Here is a 16,624-nt window from a genome sequence, read left to right as displayed (position 1 = left end):
AGACGAAAACGTCTTGCAAGTTTGTTTCCTTTTTCTTAACACCGTTAATACAGTTGCGACTTGACTTCGAGGAGCAACTCATAGAACGCAGTGTACATAGTAGCCTTTTTGAGGTTTTTAAAGACTTTGGTGATTTTTGAAGCTTTTCCAAAACTTCTTTTGCAGCCATTTGGTAAGTTAAGCTTTTAAAACTTTTTTTGGGGGGTTTGCATTTTGGGTTGGGGTGTTTGGAATTCAAGGACTTGGTGTTGGGAAGGGGTTTGCAAGAATCTGGAAGCTTGTGGTTTTTTTCCTGCATTTTTATGATTTTCTGTGACCATTGGGCCACTCTGCTGGTTTTTTAAAAAAATTCTGGATTTGAATTTCTGTGTGCTGGGTGGCTGGGGGAACAGTTGGGGAGGGGTTTGCAATAATCTGGAAGCTTGTGGTTTTTTTCTGCATTTTTATGATTTTCTGTGACCACTGGGCCACTCTGCTGTTTTTTTAAAAAAAATTCTGGGTTTGAATTTTGAAATGCTCTTTACAGTATGTGTGACTTTAAAGAGCACTTAATAAACACTTATTGTACCAAATTTGGCTTTGTTTGGACTTTTTTGACCATAGGAACGCATTAATTGATTTTCAATGCATTCCTATGGGAAACCGTGCTTCGCAAGACGAAAAATTCGCTAGACGAAAAAATTAATGGAACGAATTAATTTCGTCTTGCGAGGCACCACTGTATTTTTTTTCTATTTTATTCTTAAAAGTGGGCTCTGGTAATAATAGGTTAATAAAAGGTTCATTTATGCAATATATTGTTTGTGACTGTCTCCAACACATCCCACGTCTTTTTTCACTATGATTTTATTTATAAAATAGCAACCCTTCCCTGTTCCATTCTAACTATTACACCTTCCCAAAGGACCTTTCATGCTTTTTAGAGTCTCTGATACACAAATATTAATAAATCCCCCTGCTGCTAAAAATGTTTTTAGTTTGACACTGTCCTCCATGGTGCAACACTTCAGAACCAAGAGTTATTACTTGTTAAGGACATCCTACTTTAGCTCTCCTGAGTTTTCATTTTACAGCATCCATTTGGGCTCTGGGTGTATGGGTTAAATACCCTGAATTTCATAGCTTGTGACTTATCTAAATTAGCAATTTCCAATTCCATATTGCATCTCTTTTAATGGAGGCAATAAACACATAAAACTAGGTAGAGGTGAGAATATTCTTTGTTAAACCCCTTAGAAGTTTTAGTTACAGTTAAGAGATATGCATTTTGTGACATAAATTTGCCACAGAATGTCCAAGTATGGAGTTGGTGGCAGATCTAGATTGGAAGGTGATGCAGGAGAGGGAGGGTGCAAGCATTTGCCTTTGCACTATAGCCAGCACCCTCCCAAAGCTGCTGTTACCCACAGAGGGAAAACCTAAAGGACTTAGGATCCTAACAAGTGAGTGTTTGTTTCTCCATTCTGACCTGTGCAGCTCTCTGGTCCAAAAATCCGTGCGTTTAATTTGGGGAAGCACATGTTATTCCTGGTTAATTTTTCTTGCCAAGTTTGGAAGAATAATAATGTGTTCCAGTAGAGCTGATTTGATGTGTTCCTTCAAGCCTCACTCATTTTGCAGTTGCATAAAGGGAAAAGTTCAATATTAAAACTGAAACAAATCCAATTTAACTTTTTCAGTTTCTGCTGAGGAGAAACCACTGAAAACTGCCTGCACATACCTACAGTCCTGTAGACTTAAACTGTAGTAACCTCCACATTACCAGAAATAATCACTTAAAAATGTATTTCTCTCTGGAGGAACATAAACAGGCATGATGAAAATCTACTCCTAAATGAAATACAATAGGAGATCTGCTGACTGGGTCAGAGAACAATCCTGTCCCCCCTCTTCCTTCTTTAACCTCTAAAATATCAGGCTGAATCACATCCTTTCCCAAAGGACTGCAGAACCAAAAAATACATGGAAAGAAAAAAGCACCCATTAGTAGCAGAAAGTGAGATCAAATGGACACTGCAACTAGACAATCACTCTACAATTTATTTTTTAAATGAATGTTTTTTGTTTCCTTTGTTGCTTCATGGTCACAATGAGGTTTTATTGTAACTGCAGAGATGTTGGAAGAGAATATAAAAGACCCAGGAGAACATTTTCATACTGTATCCTCAGCTTGAGGAAAGTTCATTCTGACTTTTGTTTCCAAAGGATTGGGGCAAAAGTAATTCAATCCTGGTTTAAACAGCTCTCATCTCTGTCTATAATATGGTCTTCAACCCTCCACTTCCCAAGTCATCTGAATATACAATGAATATATCAGTGTGGCAGGGAAGTACCGTATTTTTCGCTCTATAAGACGCACCAGACCATAAGACGCACCTAGTTTTTGGATGAGGAAAACAAGAAAAAAATATTCTGAATCCCAGAAGCCAGAACAGCAAGAGGGATCACCGCGCAGCGAAAGCAGTGATCACTCTTGCTGTTCTGGCTTCTGGGATAGCTGCGCCGCCTGCATTCGCTCCATAAGATGCACACACATTTCCCCCTTCCTTTTTAGGAGGGAAAAAGTGATTCTTATAGAGCAAAAAATACGGTAATAATAGTGCTGCAGTGCCGATGTTAAAAAAAATTTGAGCAGGAGACTCTCAACCTCAGGGTCGTGGGTTTGAGGCCCACTTTAGGCAAAGTTTTCCTGCACTGCAGGGGGTTGGGCTAGATGACCCTCGTGGTCCCTTCTAACTCTGCAATTCTATGGTTCTATGGTTTATTTAATTATTACATTTCTACCTCACCTTTCCTTCAAGGAGCTCAAGGTGGCATACACAGTTCTTTCCCTTCCTGTTTTATCCTCACAAGAACCCTCTGAGGTAGACTAAGTTGAGAGAGCATGACTGGCCCAAAGTTCTCCAGTGAGCTTTCCATGGCTAAGTGGGGATTTGACCCAGGGTCTCCCCGGTCTTAGTCACACACTCTAACCACCGCACACTGCTATGAAAACTTATAGCACTGATCATCTGTTCAAGGCGTGCATATGCACAGATACTTGAAAGCATGGGAACATAGGCTTTTGCATTATACTGACTTACCCTCTTGAACAGTCTAGCTCAAAATTGCCTGCATTAACAAAATTTAGGATCTATTAACTCTTATGTTTTCTCTCCCTTCCTTGTCCAAACTACATTATGCAACACAAATTCCTTCTGCAAATTGCTCTGGAGGTCTTCAGTGAGAGATTTGGCAGAAAACTCAAGCTCTTGTGAGTAGGCTGTCCCAAATCTGAGTTGCAAAAGGCCCAGACAGAGAGGCGATCTTCCATTTGGCCTGTCAGCATGGTTGAAGGACTAGGAAACACTAGAAGCACGGGAGCAGTTTCCCCTTAGCTAAAAGAAAGAGCACAGCAATGTTGATAACTAAATGACTGTGCCAATGGATAACAGTCATTCAGGCTTCCAAGATGTGGTAGATGAGTAGTAAGAGAAGCAGATGCTAATACAGTAACTAGCTAATAATTTATCATTGATGAGTTCATATTGATGGTTGAAATGCACAACATAATAAGATTCAGCATTTAAGAAAGATCACATCTTACTCTCATGCTCAGTTCCAAATTCACACTGCTTAGTACAATTCTTCACATAGATTGTTTGAAATCTGTGTAGTTTCCTGCTTAAAGGCTTGTGTCGGCCTACGAGATTTCCAAAGAACAGGCCTCGCTAAACCAGCCTGCTTTTCATTAAACCTTTTCTGACAGGAAGAGAAAGAATGCACAGTGAAGAATGGCGTACTAGGTAAATTCCTCCCACTTCAAAGGCCTTCAGTTTCATGCTGTTTAAGACAGGCCCATAGCTAGGATTCAGGCATGTGAAGAAAAGAGAGGAAGCAGACTATTGAGTATATATATATATATGTATGTGTGTGTGAGAGAGAGAGAGAGGGGGGGGCAAAGGGAATAAGAGAATTACACTTGCCTTCATATGCTTTTGTCATTAAAAAGGGTACAGGACAAAAGACGCATGTCTAAAAGAACTATTCATCAATCTCACTATTCTGCTTTCAACAGCACTCAGTTCTGCATATTTCATAGAAACATTTAGCAGTCTAAGGCATGGAACCCTAGCAACAACGTTCTTCAGCGTCCCTCTCCCATAAAAAGTGTGTGGTTTATTAATGTATTTCTATTTGTTATCTTGTATTTCTATTAACTATTATTTATTATTTATTAATATCTGACCATTAAATCCACTAACATTACTAATTGCTTAACCATTTAACTAGTAGCAATAACTTGTGAGCCCCGTAAAAACACACCTTTTGAAAATACCAAACCCATTACAAATTGGAAGCCATACAGAGGTCGACACTTCTCACACCCATATGTTTAAGTAAGCTCATTTTGCATTGCATACACGGAGGAGCAGAAGAACTGCAACCAAGGTCTCTCAGCCTGTGAGGATCTGCTGTAGCAAGGCCTGACATTTCCCCACGAGAGTACTGCAGATGTACAGGACAACAGAAGCAAACTTTCTGTGTTTTCAAAATATCTGTCTTCCCCACGGATAATCGGATATAACTACCTGCAAAGTGGTCACCAAAGCTCTTAAGCACAACCCTTTTGCTACTGGAGAGAATTGGCACCCAAGAAGAGCACACCCAGGCAGAGAAGAACAAACCACATGAGAGAAAGTGGGTCAGCAGCTAGTGAGAAATATATAAGGAAGTGGGGTGGAAGGACCTTTGAGAACTTACCTTAGACCCCAGAAGATGACTAGGGAGGCAGAGAGGACCACCCTAGCCTTGCGAGGGTCCTTCTTCTCTTAGGAGTTCTTCTCTTCCCCTCCCTTTTCCTCTCTCTCTCCTCTTTTCCTCTGCCTTCCTCTGCCAGGTAAGTTGCTGAACAGGCTTCGTCTGTACCAGGAAGCAAAACAGTCTATGCAAATCACACAGAAACAGAGTGGGGCGCCTCTTTCTGAAAAGCGCAGAGGGCAGACAAGGGGGAAAATGCAATCGATAAGAGAGCAGAACGACGTTAAAAATTGACTAGAGATTGTCTAAGGAGGCGAAGCTCTTTTTCTTTCAGCTGTTCGGGGAAGTGGGAGAAGAGGGGATTCTACTTTAATTTCTGACAGAGAAAAAGTATGAAGATCTTCACTTTGTGTTACAGAGTGGGAGAAGGCAGAACAGCTGAATCAAATATTAGTACATTAGTTACAAATACGCCATTGTACAATTCTAAATGCTAACATGAGAGTTTCCAGGTTAGGATAGGATGGGTGTTAATTTTATTGTTGAAAAGTGGGGTGTACATCAGTGGGCTTGGTTTTAGGTGCTGTTTGTGAAAATATGTGATTAAAAAAAAATATCCCCCAAGCAATGAGACTTAAACATCTTTCAATATAAAGTATATAATTTAAAGTGGAACATAGCACAATAGCCTGGTTTTAATGTGGCCAATCCTGGGAAACCTAGAAAACCTTTAAAAGCTGTGTGCTGGCAGAAGCTTGTGGGGTGTTTTCCCTGACCCCCATCTCTGCAGCAGAGCTACAGAAGAAGCTGCACCTATTCAATCAGATCAGATGTAGTCAACATGGTTCCTCTCAGTCATTGCTGGACTCCCAACTCCCATCAGCCCAGGTGAAATATACTCAGAGTCGAGAGTGGATTTCATGCTCTTTATTCAGCTCATAGTGGTGAGGAGGGAATGGAAGTCCCCTCAAAGTATCTGCTTTATATACATTATTTACACAATGGGCTGCACGTGATTGGCTAATTCCGGAATTCTCCTGTAGGCCAATCAGGTTGTGGATTCACTTCTATCTGGAGCTGGATTGGGTGGCTCCTGCCGACCAATCAGACTGCTGCATTCTGGACCCTATTGTTCTAGGACCAATCAGACTGCTGCAGTTTGGATCCTATTCAACTCAGTACATAACACCAGGTGAACAAGTGAATGGCCAAGAATGATGGGAGTTGCAGTCCAACCACATCTGAAGGACACCACTTTGGCTTCCCCCACATCAGATAGTATCCACATCTTCCTGAAGGTGGACAGTGATGGCAGGAGTGTTGCTGCACAAAGATGCATAGAGAGCCTTGAGACAGCTGTGTCAACTCTTCCCCTCTTGCTTTTTTCCATTTGGAAGCTAGACAGGTGGGTGAGGGTTGTAGGGAATTGCTGATTTGGCCCCTTGTGGCTGAGGCATTTCAGAACCCTTCGCCACCCAGATGCCAAGCATTCCTCTCCTTCCTAGCAACTTCTTGGATGATTCCACCCACCTCTACTGCTTCAGTGTTGGAAGTAAGACTGGCTGCTTGTCATGCTTGTCAGACGACAGGGCCTGCTCTTGTCAACTTTGGCCCTGAGACGGAAGAGCATTTTTGTTTTATTATTTGAAGCATTTTGAACATCTCTTTAAATGTACTTATTCTTTGATTAAATCAGTTAAAAGGAATATGATTAACGAACTAAACATCTTTAATCAGTGGAAGAGCCTCAGCAAAGAGCAACGGTGATTAGAAATGCCAGGAGAGTCTTCATTCTCCATTTTGAAGAGTACTTACCTTGTTCCTGTTTGCTGGTGGAGTGGGGAAACTGAAATGAAAAGCATCACAATTTTCAGCCTAATTTTTGCTAGTAAGAATATTTTGCTATTTATTATTTACATAAAAAGAAAATGGTTATATATAGTTGTGCGTGCAGGACTGGCCCAAGATGTTTTACTGCCTGAGGCAAAAAACAAGCCCCACACCTCAATTTCATATACAGAAGCTGACCAGCCTGGCAACTTTATTATTACTTGACATCTTTCCGCAGGGCCTGCAAGACAGAGTTGTTCCGCCTGGCCTTCGGTCCGGGCCCGGTTTGACCTCCCTCTATGGGACTCTGTAAATTACCTCTTTGGCCCTTTTATCGGCTCAACATGGATAGCTGGCCCTGATGAATACTTGAGGTTCCCAACCCCTATGGTTGTAATTCGTGGGCAATCATTTAATTTTATCCTGATTCTAATTTTTAAGCTGTATTTTAATCAATTGTTCAATTGTGTTTTAATGTATTTTATATTTGATGTTAGCCGCCCTGAGCCCATCTTGGCTGGAGAAGGTGGGGTATAAATAAAAAATTTACTTACTTACTTACTTACTTACTTACTTACTTGAGGCCAGTGTCCTCCCTTGTGTTGGTGAGCAGCAGGCAAGCTTTGGGCAAGGCAAACCACCCCATGGCACATTCCTCTCTGTCCTCTAACACCTCACCATTGCTTCCTTTCCCTCAGCCTCTGCTGCCTGAGGCAGCCATAACAAATGGTAGGGATGGTCCTCTGTGTATGTATTATCTCACAGTATTTTTTAAAAACACATTTCATTTTGATTAAGCCCAGTGCAGGCATTCTTCTTGAAATTAAATTTCTTGTTCTCAGGAGCTTTATCTTTTAATACTATGCCACCATTGTTGGAAATGTTGGATATCTAGCAGTGAGTCATTTAGAGATTATTGGACAGGTAAGATACATGCACAGGTGGAAGGCTGAAAATTAAAGGTGCTTTGCAAATCATAGATAATTCAGTGACCCTCTTCCATGAAGCATGAGATCAGGAGGAGGCCCTTCGTAGCTAACTTTGTGGCTTGTTTCCTGGCTTCTCCTATAATTATATTGCCATAGGCAATAAAACAAAGGCATTGTGCAGTAGGTTGAGGGAAGAACTTAGCTTTGGCCTTTGCATTAAAATAAACCATTGTGTAGCTCATTATGTGACTATTGACGTTACTGCATATCAATCTCAGTACTCAGAATTATACAACACAATCCTATACATGTCTGTTCAACAGTAAATTCCATTATTATTATTATTATTAAATTTGTATACTGCTCTTCATCTGAAGATCACAGGGTAGTTCACAACATAAAAACACAAAATGATAACATAAAATACATTTAGATCAATGGGGCGCATTCCCAGATAAATATGTACAGGGATTGCAGCCATTGTGACCTGCCTAGCTGCTGCTGCTGCTTCTTCTTCTTCTTCTTCTTCTTCTTCTTCTTCTTCTTCTTCAGCAGCAATCACTCATAGCCGAGTAAGATTGTCTTCCATACAAGACGAAACAGTTAAATCAGTTATGATTAAGTGGGCACAGGATATTGGTCATAATATTATGTCTGCTGACTGGGAAAGGTTGTGGAACACTGGTATTAAATTTACGGCATGTAGTGCTTTAAAGGAAAATGTTATGAAAATGGTCTATAGGTGGTACATGACCCCAGTTAAGCTAGCAAAAATTTACCATTTGCCTGATAACAAATGTTGGAAATGTAAGGAAACTGAAGGTACTTTTTATCATCTTTGGTGGACATGCCCGAAGATTAAGGCTTTCTGGGAGATGATATATAATGAAATGAAAAAGGTATTTAAATATACCTTCCTTAAGAAACCAGAGGCCTTTCTCTTGGGCATTGTCGGCCAATTGGTGCCAAAAAAGGATAGAACTTTTTTCATGTATGCAACAACAGCAGCAAGAATACTGATCGCAAAGTATTGGAAGACACAAGATTTACCCACCTTGGAAGAATGGCAGATGAAAGTGATTGACTATATGACATTGGCGGAAATGACGAGCAGAATTTGTGACCAGGGAAAGGAGACTGCGGAAGAAGACTGGAAGAAATTTAAGATTTATCTTAAGAACTATTATAAACTTGATGAAGCTTAGAATGTCGAGATTTTACAGAGAGAAAGGGTTGCAGTAATATAAGATCAGATTAAGAAAGGACTATGATGAATTAGGATGGGAAAGAACATTTATAAGTTGCTATAAAATTTGGACATGAGGATGCAGAAAGGGGAGGTATGGGGAAGTCCGAGGAAAGAAGTCTATGAAAGGATATTTTGAAATTATATTTGTATGTTTGTCTGTTTTTCTTTTATGTTTGTTTGTTATAAAAACTTTTGTAAAACTAATAAAAATTTTATAAAAAAAAAAAAAAGATTGTCTTCCATAAACATGGTTTTAACAGTGAGTCCATAAGTGACTGTGGAGGCCAATTCTGGATCCACACGTCCTTCCACAGTGGGGACTTTCGTTTCTGGGCGGGAGTCGATCATGGTGTGGATTTGCCAAGCATGCCTTCCTCTTAGCACGTTTCTCCCTTGCGTCCTGAGTTTGAGTGTCTTCAAAGCCCATGACACCTTTGGTAAAGGCTGTTCTCCAACTGGAGCGCTTGCAGGGCAGTGTTTCTCAGTTGTCAGTGTTTATACTACATTTTTTTATGTTGTGAGGGCAAACCCAAGCTTACACAGCATTCTGCAAAAAGGGCTTCTATCCTAAACAAGCTTACCAGGGAGTAAGCCCCATTGAACTTGTTAGGGTTTATTTCTGAGTAAACAAGGTGAGGATCATACTGCAGAATGCTAAGCAGATTATTATTATCATCATGCAATGCACTTTTGTAGCACCACTGATTTCGGTATGAGAGAGAGAAGCTTATCTCTTCTACTGAAAAAGTGATCCATTTTCAGTTTCATATCAGACCTAAAAATACTTTCTAATTTTTGCAAACCTGGCATGTTTATTTCTCAGGCAATTTCTCCAACAATAAAAAATGATATTATGCAAGGCAGACTTCTCACTGTGAGCTGACAGCTGTCTTCTGGTTCCCTGATTGCTCCCAAAAGTTTTCCAGACGGTGTTTGCAAGAATATGGCAGCCAAGTGAGGAAAACTATTCCCAGTTGTTGGCCTTGTTACTATTCCATGGATCCATTGCCTTTAGAAATGAAGAAGATCATAGACTGGCAAAACATAAGGCACACAGTTTGTGTTTCTTTTCAGGATAGAGCTCAAGTTTGAGAATGTGTTCATCCTAAATATTTTGCAAAGGTTTTTATAGTTAAAAAAACCCCACTGGAACCAATGCAGCGAAAGGATATATAGCTGTTACTTCATTTTGTTCAACTTGTGGTGGATGATATAAGTGATTTGGCTTAGCCTTTTCTTTCTGTGGAAAAAGGGTATCAGATGTTAATGCTGTGTAAGCAGCTGAGTGAGCGTTGTACATGTGTGAAACAGCTGGGCATGGAAGCAGTACGTGTGCTGCGGAGTGCCCTGGAGTTAAGAAAGAACAAACTCGCACACACATTTTGGATTTAGAGGAAACTTTATTGCACAAAGGATTCACACTCTAATGAATTGAGCCACATACTTGTGTGATCACATGAGGAAAGACTGGTGTGAATTGAGCAGTAAAAATGGTGTAGTGGCAGCGATCTCCTTGATTTTGTAGCTCATGCCAGGGAAGACGGCTGGCTCATACATGTTGCGCAGGGCATGCTAACTATTTTCCATGCTGTTGCCAACCCCTGCCTATTGTGTGGAGAAATTCATTGATATGTCCCAGTCGCATTACACAGATCAGTTGCAGATGCGAATGTTAAGTTGTGGACACTTAAGTACAGAGAGCAGGAAGCACGTCACTTGTGCATCCTGGTATATCTGAAGCCGCTCAAAATGGTAAGAGGAAAACACTTTGCACATGCGTGCCCAAATGAATGCAGACTGTGTGGTTGAGCCTTGCCGTCAATCCTTCTCACAGAACACCTGGCTTTACAGCAGTAAATTTTAGAAGGGAAGATGCAGAGGGTTTAATGGACCACAAGTTATTTGTCAGCAGAACAAAACAGCAGCTAAAAAGGCTTAATGCATCAGCAGTGTTGCAACAACAGATATGTCATGTCCAGGTCATGAAAAGAAACAGTACTATTCTATTCTTCTTTGGGTCAGACTTCAGTGGAAGTATGGTGTTCTGGTCACCACAGTTTAAGAAGTGTGTCAGCAAACTACTGGAACGCAACAAGGTGATGACGACAGTGAAAGGCCTGGGGACAATGTGCTGTGAGGAGAGGATGAATGAACTGGGTGTATTTCACCTGGGGAAGACACAATGTGATAGCCATCTTCACATAGATGATGGAGCACCTTAACCAAAGGGTTCACGTTACAAGGAAAGGGATAAGTTAAATTAAGTTTTAATACGTTTTTTAAAAAATACTGTCAGCTAAACATTAAGAAGAACTTCCTGATGGCATTAGCTGTTCAACTTGGATGGCAGTGGACTCTTCTTAAAAGTTTTTAAAGCAGAGAATGGATGTAGATGCTATGGATGTAGGCTATAGATGCAGATTTCTGGCATCAGCAGGCGACTGGACTGGACAACCTTTGAGGCTGTATGTGTGCCTCAAAAGAACAACATCAGGATGCTGGGAAGATTGCTGAGGGAAAGCCTGAGCCCTCTTCTGGCCCCGTAATTGAATTTCTTGTAGAAATCATGAACTATTAACCAGGTCTCTAGGCAGCTTCACTTCAGTGGTTTCTTTACTGTATGACCTGCCTGAACACATCCTCGTTCATAAGACCCTGACGGTGATGAATGAAGCAGAAAATGTGCTCCAGTGTGGCAAGGGCTGACGGCATGAGTTATGATTTGTAATACTGCTGGCAGGAGGAACAGGCTGAATTCATACACACGCCAGGCAGTAGAACAGGAAAAAAAGGCTGCTTGAATATTTCTCTGGTGTGCCAATTTCAAAATAGTGTCAAAAATGCATCTTTGCGCAAATAAAAATGAAAATAAAGTGTGGGGCTAAGGTTTGAAGCATGAGGAAGAAGGCAGTGAAGAAATATAAGGGTGTCCACCTTGAACGGTTTCAAAATGGAGGAAGTTCAGAGGCTGCAAATTGCATACAAATTGTTAATACGTAGGTCTGGCCCGCTAAAAAAATTGGCAACCTAATTTCTGCTTATGTTGAACAAGTTCTTTTCCTCCATTTTAATTGGGATGGTGTTATCTCATTTATAATTTTCCCCACATGTCTTCCTTCAAGGAGGTATGTTATGTATGTTCTAAAAAGAGGTACTTTCCTTAGAGATGCACCCTACCTCTAAAATGCCCTCCCAGCAAGGTAAGCAACATGGCAGTCTTTTCTGTACCAGGTTAAAACTTCTTTATTTGCTCAGGCATTTTAAAGGGTTATGTTGCTTCAGCCTGCTTTAATTTTTATACTTTCCTGTTACTACTATTTGTTGTAAATTATTTGAGGGATGTTGTTTTATTGTATTTTTCAAAATTAATTCACACATTTATTTTCTCATTAATTGGTGAATAAAATTGCAGGAGACTTTTTTTAAGCACACAACTATTTAATATTTTGATCAGTATGTCAAGCTTACAATTGTCACCAGAGGCTCTTCTGCTCCTAGCAGAGGACAAAACTATAGATTCCAGGTAATGCTGGATGTATGGGCCCAGACAAAACACAAATCATGGCTTTAGCATTATGTGCATGAGCCTGTCTGCTTTGAGGAGGCTATAAAACATCTGATTGTAATTTTGAAGAGTTTCCTGTTTTGTCCAAATATGTGAAACTGCAACATCCAAACCATAATTAGTTAATGAACCAGGATGTCAAACCATGGTTTCTTTCATTTGGATAAAACGTGACACTGTGATTTGTTAGAAACCTTGAGAGAAATATTTACATTTCCTTTCCTTGTGTGAAGGAGTGCAGAAGGGGAGGGGAGCACGAGACCCAAAAGTTTACAGCTGCTCAAGAATGCAATCTGTGGTGCATTATCATATCTGAAGGGGGGCAGAGACACTAACTTGTAGCAGCTGGTGTGGGAATAGGTTCAATTCATTTCAGTGAGCCTCTAAAATCAAATAATTTATTTCTGAGGATCAGTATGAGTGGAGTAAGAATGAGGGGTGCTTTCTAGGTAAGCAGCCTTTTTCCAGCTATAATATTCTGTCACCTATTTACAGCTTCGTGGCTGATGAAGAAATTATAAATTATTTCCATTTAGGGCTGTATGAATTTTGTAGCTAGCTGAATCTTCATCTTATTAGGATTTAAGGCTACAAGATTTGTTACACCCTGCTGAGATGCAAACATAAGAGTGATCACAATGCCTCTATGTTAATTTATAAGCAACTTCCAATTAACTCCCTCTTAATGATAAAAACCTCTCTTGCTATTTATTACAGTTTTCCCCACAGCAATACATATCTCCTTAATTAAGATCAGCAACAAACTAATGCTTTCCTTATTCCCTTTTGCTTTCAATTAACTGTTCATTGATCATTACCTAGCAGACACTTGATGATTAATAGAACAAGAATAAACAATAGGAGAGAGAGAGAGAGAGAGAGAGAGAGAGAGAGAGAGAGAGAGAGACGAATTTACATGGAAATTATGCTTCAAGAGTAAAGGAAGATTCAGTCACTATGATGAGAAAAGCAAATTATGAAGTGCAACATCTAGAGGACTACTGGTTTCTCACTCCTGGTTCCACAGGGAAACTGGCATCCGTATTAATGGTCCATATATGCGCAAGCCTTTAATGGTTTTAAATAGCATCTTATTTTATAAGATTATAAAGTACCGTATTTTTTGCTCTATAAGACTCACCTTTTCCCTCCCAAAAAGTAAGGGGAAATGTGTGTGCGTCTTATGGAGTGAATGCAGGCTGTGCAGCTATCACAGAAGCCAGAACAGCAAGAGGGATCACTGCTTTCACTGCGCAGCGATCCCTCTTGTTGTTCTGGCTTCTGAGATTCAGAATTTTTTTTCTCCTTGTTTTCCTCCTCCAAACACTAGGTGCGTCTTGTGGTCTGGTGTGTCTTATAGAGCGAAAAATACGGTAGTTTGTTTGCTGGCCGATATCTATATTACTATACTGTTTATAAGCTAGCATATGTTAAGCATGGTTAGGAGGTTACAATTTTTGTATTTTTATATTGTGATTTTATGTTGTAACTGCTCTGAGACCAAAAGCCAAATTTAATAGTTAATAAAATAATAAGTGACATAAAACAAAAAGAAAAAAGAATGGGGATAGAAGAGAAAAGCAAGCAGATTCATATATCAAATTTTCAAGTTAAATAACCTTAGCGGAATCATCTGAGCATGTAGGCCTCCCCGCCTTTAAGTGCACATATTCATACAACCTAGCTGCCCTTAATCTTCTGGGGGATGGAGGGTGCTGGACCATAACACCCCCTCATTTCTGCAGTCCCCATGCAAATGGAGCCAAGTCTTTCTTCTGGCAGGCAAGGAAGAAACTGAGCTTTCTGTAGCTGATTTTTCTCTGGCTGTGGGTGAGGACCATTTAACTGTGCTGTTCTTCCCGGGAGACAGGGGATATGCAGGCTCCCAGTGGCCCTTGGCCACCTGGTCAGAGGCAGAAGTTAAGAGTGTGTTTTCCGCTCAGTTATGCAGTCTCAGGGCAACAGGGATGAGAACCAAGCATGTCACACACACACACACATATATTTTCAGCTGGGGGAGCCGAGTACAGAAATGTTGCTGAAAGCTCATCCCTGCGCTCACCGACTTGCTCTCATTGCATAGTATAAATAGATTACGCTTGCTGCCCTACTAAGGAGGCTTGCAAATTCTGGCAGGGGGATATGGAGTTCAGATCCCTCTGCGCTGTAGTAAATCTGATTACTTGAATCCCTGGCAGGCTCTCAGACACAGATGTTCTGAGCACAACTGGTCTGGTAACCTTTAAACCACTTGCATGGCCTGATCAGATTTCAAGGCTGCCTTCTAGACAGTCACCTACTTTTCCTTGGAGAAGGTCCTCAGAGCACACAACATTACAGGAGTCTTGCAAACGCCAGAATAGTCTGAACTCCTTGGCTTTCGCATTACACAGTACCAAGGGATTTAGAGCAGTGAGGTAATCACAGGAGTCATCTTGCGGCTGCTAGATGGTTTCAGAAGATTGCACCCAAACCTGTCATCAGATTGGGCACTTCATAAAATTCTACACAGGGCATTTTTTAACATATAAAATAGTGGGGAAATTCCACACCAGTCCCCATGAATTCCCCACCAGTGAAGTAAAACTTCCTCACCAGTAAAGTTCACCTAGCTTCATTCTTCTACATGATATGGATTCCTTTGCTCCTCTCCCCATGTGACCCATCCTAGGTTCTTTCTTAGTAAACACAAATCACATCCCACTTTTCACCCTGCTTGCTTTGTGACAGGAGACAGACTAAAATGAATGACATGAATCTTATCTGAAGGCTCATTGGGAATAATAGGAGCCGTGAAGGTCAGTTTTAATGATAGGGCTCCGCTGAAAGAAGTGCAAGCTTTGGTCTTAACAGCGATGAAATATTAACTGCTTGCTTAAGTAATTTTCTATCTTAGAATAGGAAGTGGATAGAAAATTTCATTGTACCCAGACTTTTGGATTGCTCCTGGTGTTAGAATGGGAGGAGGGTGAAGATTTAAGTCTGTGTTGCTAAATACATAATCATTTAGAGGGTATTCTGCATGTGTGCTTTCATCTAATTTGGGGATCCTTACACAGTGTATGTTGTTGTTGTTTAGTCGTTTAGTCGTGTCCGACTCTTCGTGACCCCATGGACCAGAGCACGCCAGGCACTTCTGTCCTCCACTGCCTCCCGCAGTTTGATCAAACTCATGCTAGTAGCTTCAAGAACACCATCCAACCATCTCATTCTCTGTCGTCCCCTTCTCCTTGTGCCCTCCATCTTTCCCAACATCAGGGTCTTTTCCAGGGAGTCCTCTCTTCTCATGAGGTGGCCAAAGTATTGGAGCCTCAGCTTCACGATCTGTCCTTCCAGTGAGCACTCAGGGCTGATTTCCTTCAGAATGGAGAGGTTTGATCTTCTTGCAGTCCATGGGACTCTCAAGAGTCTCCTCCAGCACCATAATTCAAAAGCATCAATTCTTCGGCGATCAGCCTTCTTTATGGTCCAGCTCTCACTTCCATACATCACTACTGGGAAAACCATGGCTTTTACTATACGGACCTTTGTTGGCAAGGTGAGGTCTCTGCTTTTTAAGATGTTGTCTAGGTTTGCCATCGCCTTTCTCCCAAGGAGCAGGCGTCTTTTAATTTCGTGACTGCTGTCACCATCTGCACTGATCATGGAGCCCAAGAAAGTAAAATCTCTCACTGCCTCCATTTCTTCCCCATCTATTTGCCAGGAGTTGATGGGCCCAGTGGCCATGATCTTCGTTTTTTTGATGTTGAGCTTCAGACCATATTTTGCGCTCTCCTCTTTCACCCTCATTAAAAGGTTCTTTAATTCCTCTTCACTTTCTGCCATCAAGGTTGTGTCATCTGCATATCTGAGGTTGTTGATATTTCTTCCGGCAATCTTAATTCCGGCTTGGGATTCATCCAGCCCAGCCTTTCGCATGATGAATTCTGCATATAAGTTAAATAAGCAGGGAGACAATATACAGCCTTGCCGTACTCCTTTCCCAATTTGGAACCAATCAGTTGTTCCATATCCAGTTCTAACTGTAGCTTCTTGTCCCACATAGAGATTTCGCAGGAGACAGATGAGGTGATCAGGCACTCCCATTTCTTTAAGAACTTGCCATAGTTTGCTGTGGTCAACACAGTCAAAGGCTTTTGCATAGTCAATGAAGCAGAAGTAGATGTCTTTCTGGAACTCTCTGGCTTTCTCCATAATCCAGCGCATGTTTGCAATTTGGTCTCTGGTTCCTCTGCCTCTTCTAAATCCAGCTTGCACTTCTGGGAGTTCTCGGTCCACATACTGCTTGAGCCTTCCTTGTAGAATTTTAAG

Source organism: Podarcis vaucheri, assembly GCF_965113315.1.
Source record: "Podarcis vaucheri genome assembly, chromosome: 3".
Lineage (NCBI taxonomy): Eukaryota > Metazoa > Chordata > Lepidosauria > Squamata > Lacertidae > Podarcis > Podarcis vaucheri.
The sequence above is the reverse complement of the archived record's forward strand: the minus strand, read 5'-3'. Positions refer to the sequence as shown.